The sequence below is a fragment of the Zalophus californianus genome, chromosome 8 (assembly GCF_009762305.2).
Source record: "Zalophus californianus isolate mZalCal1 chromosome 8, mZalCal1.pri.v2, whole genome shotgun sequence".
NCBI lineage: Eukaryota > Metazoa > Chordata > Mammalia > Carnivora > Otariidae > Zalophus > Zalophus californianus.
In genome coordinates this window covers 124,211,828-124,215,717 of record NC_045602.1, presented here as the reverse complement: position 1 = coordinate 124,215,717, position 3,890 = coordinate 124,211,828, and positions in this window count along the sequence as shown.

Genomic DNA, 3,890 nt, shown 5'->3' with positions numbered 1-3,890 from the left:
CTTGCTGGAGTTGGTTCATGACAGTGGGGTCTGGGCTTCCCACATAACGTGATTTGTACTTGGGAGAGGTGCGAAGGGTATTCCCCGGAAAAGCCCTGAACATAAGTAGTGGGAGATCTCTGCTAGTTACTAGTGTAGTGTGGATTTAGTGACATCTGTGGGTTGTGGTTTGAGCAAGGGGGCACAATACCTTGCCATCACAACACTGGAAATGGAGAGATTTTTTTTTTTTTTTTTTGTAAATATTTATTTGACAGAGACAGCGAGAGCAGGAACACAAGCAAGGAGAGTGGGAGAGGGAGAAGCAGACTTCCCGCGGAGCAGGGAGCCCGATGCAGGGCTCAATCCCAGGACCCTGGGATCATGACCTGAGCTGAAGGCAGACGCTTAACGACTGAGCCACCCAGGCGCCCCAGCGGAGAGATTTCTTAATAATGCTACAGAAGGAATGCTATCGCATATACCTAAGGCAACAGTTGTGAAACCTTTTGGTCTCACAACTCATTTACAAATTAAGGATGCCAAAGCTTTTGTTTTTGTGGGTTATAAATATTTGCCATATTAGAAATTAAGACAAATTTTAAAAATGTGTATTACTTCATTTAAAAATGATTTTATTACGTGTTAACATTTTTAATTGAAAAATTAACAAAATATTTTAGTGAAGAGTGGCATTGTTTTACAGTTTTGCAAATTTCTTTAATGTTTGCCTTAATAGACAACTAGATCTCATATCTGCTTCTGCATTCAACGTCTTGTGAACACTGTGTTGTGTGACCTCCAGAAAATTCTGTACACTTGTGGGGGAATGAGCATGAAAAAGGCAGTTAATATGTTAATACCACAAAAGTCATTTTGACCTCACAGATCCCCTGAAAGTGTAGATCCCAGACCACACTTTAAGAACCATTGAGTAGGCCATTAGAGTTTCTACTGTAAAGGCACCTACCACCCACCCCCTCATCTCCACAACTAGTGTCTTGCTTCACCTTTTGTACTGGTGAGAGTGGAGCAATTTGGGTTTAGTGCAGTACTTGAATAAAGATGGTTCCTCAGTCTTTTAAGTCCTTTTTAGCTTTTAAGTCCTGTAGTCTGGTTATTAATTCTGTATGCTAACAGAACAGTCATCAGAAAATTAAGAAAGATGTGCCTTCCTTTCAAACAAAAGTTGTCATGAGCAGGGGTGTCAGGACAAAGTTCCAATGGCTAAGTAACCTGTTGAAGAAATCCAAACTTGGGTGGAAGCTAAGCATTCCAGATCCATGGAAATAAGTTTTAAGTATTTACATTTCATCAAAATCTCAAAACATGAATCTTGAAGCTAAAAATTACTCTGCTCAGACCCAGTTGGGCCAACTTTAATATGAATGTCCCTCACCGGAACATTTGACCTTTTGTGAGTGCAATTTATCTTTCTTGAATGCACCCTGGGAGATGGAGTCAGATTATGGATTGAGAAATTTTACTCTGATGTTTTGAAAAGTAGCATCCTGACATGTGCCTTTATTAACTATTCGTAGAACATTCATTCATCCATTTATTCAGCAAATACACCTGGAGTGCCCACAACCATACTAGGTGTTGGGAATAGAACAGTAAGCAGAATGACATCCTTGTACTCAATGGAGAGACGAGGATTCCAGTATCGTAAGGGTTGGGGCTGGGGACAGGGTGGTTCTTTTATTTGGGTGGTCAGAGAAGCTTCTTGTGATGAGGTTGGTGACATTTGAGCCGAGACCCAGCAAAATGTCAATGCGGCTTGAAGCAGGCGAGGTCATGGAAGCGTGGGGCAGGGGGCAGATCATGGAGGCCCTTGCAGGCCATTTTAAAGGCTGTGATTCCTAAGGTAAGGGGCCATTTGGGGGGGTTGGAGGAGAGGCGAGTCCTATCAGACTGGCCTTTACCAAGAGCACTGGCTGTTCTGTGTGGACTGAGGGGAGCAGGAGAAGGAGAGGCAAGGAGGCAGTTGGGAGGTCACTGCAGTAAATCAGGCAATGGGCTTTGGTGGCTCGGACGCTTGGCAGTGCAGAGGAAAAGATGTATTCTGGAACTAGTTTAGAGGTACAGCTGAGGGGATTTGCTGATGGATTGGATACAGGGTGTGAGAGAAAAACTGCATTTAAGGACTCCAAATAAGCTGAAGCTGGCTGGAGGAGCAGATACGGGAGGAGAAGTTGGGAGTCTGGTTTTGCTCTTACCAAGTGTGAGGTGCTTCTGAGACCCCCTGTGGCGACATTGGTGGTGGACCTATACGGAAGATCGGTGGGGAGGTACAGGCTGGAGGCACAAATGTAGGAGCCATCAGGATATGAGTGTTACCTAAAGCTCAGACTGGAAGAGACCACCTAGGACGTGAATGTAGGTAAAGACCCGGACAGAGGACCAAGCTCTGAGACATTCCCACGTTCTAGAAGTCAGCGGAATGAAGAGGAACCAGCCAAAGTCTAGGTAGGAGCAGCCCGTGAGGCGGGCGCAGAATCAAGAGAACAGTCCTATTGGTCAAGTGAAAAAGCATTTAATTAAGAAGGGACTTGAAAGCTGCCAAATGGGGCAGAGAAGGAAAGGTGAGCACCCACAGTGTGCAGGCACTGGGCATACAAGAGTGAGCCGGAGCACCAGGCACTTAGTATACGTTCATGCTTTTTTTTTTTTGGAATGACGATAATCCTTGCTTCAAACAATGCACAGTTGGAGAAAGAGCCCACGTGTGCAAAGGCACCTAACCCAGCCAGGAAAACTTGTCTGGGGAGGCGGGGCTTCTTCAGCTGAGTCCTCAGTGGCTGAGAAGTACTCAAGTGGGTTTCTGTGTGCAGGCCTTCTCTTTGTTCTGGATTTTCGGGTCCCTCCCCTCTAGGCTCCCTAGGAAGCGATCCATACCTGAGAAATGAGAAACAGAGGGAGCAAATGACTGCCCTTTCTGATCAAAGAACAGAACCACAGACAAAGAAAAGACCTGGGAAAAAGCAAGAATGGGATAGCTGTTTAAAAAGTGGTTTCGAATTCATTCCAAGTTTGGTAAATTCCCCTCTGTTCGGGGAACTGGGTTTTCCTAAGGTAAAGTTGCTGTAATGCGCAGATGGCCTCCAGAGGCCTCCCTTTCCCTGGAATGCATTGGTGTAACAGGAGAGGCAAAAGCCTCTCTCGAAAAGCTCAGCACTGGTCGCCTAAAGCCAGTACCAAATTCGGCAAAAAATTTAAACTTTTAAGAAATCAGAATGTCCCTTCACCAATAACATAGTTTATCAGCTTAAAAAGTGAAAAACCACAGGGCAATGTTGAGTAAACATGTATTGTGAAGAGTAAGAAGTAGTTAGGTGTCAAGATACTTAGTATTTAGGGGGTGATTCTGACTTACCTCTTTGGTGACTATCTTATTAAGCATTTTAGTTTGAAGAGCAACTTATCATGTGAGCATAATATTAATAATAGCTAATATTTATTAGGTGTTTAGTGTGTTCCAAGCCTTTTTACGGTATGAAATTACCCAACCATATAAAGAAGATACTATTATCCTGAATACTAATAATCCTTTGAGGTAGGTACTTTTACAGTTGAAGAATTTGTGGCTTAAGGAAATTAACAATTGGTCCAGGGTCACCCCTTGGTGACCACCCCTGTGGTCTAACTCCACAGCTACCTACCCTGCCCAGCCTGTGGTACACCTTCACGAATCCATGTACCATAGGCTGGGTAGGGTAGGAAGCTGTGGAGCTGTGTCTCTCCCTGTCAAATAAATAAATAAAATATTAAAAAGAAAGAAAGAAAGAGAAAAGAAAGAAAGAAACAGTTTCTTAATTTGAAAACATACAGTGTGAGTAGTTCTTAACCAGGAACGAGTCAGATTCCTCTGAGGAGCTTTTAAAAAGAATACAACTGCCCAAACCTTTTCC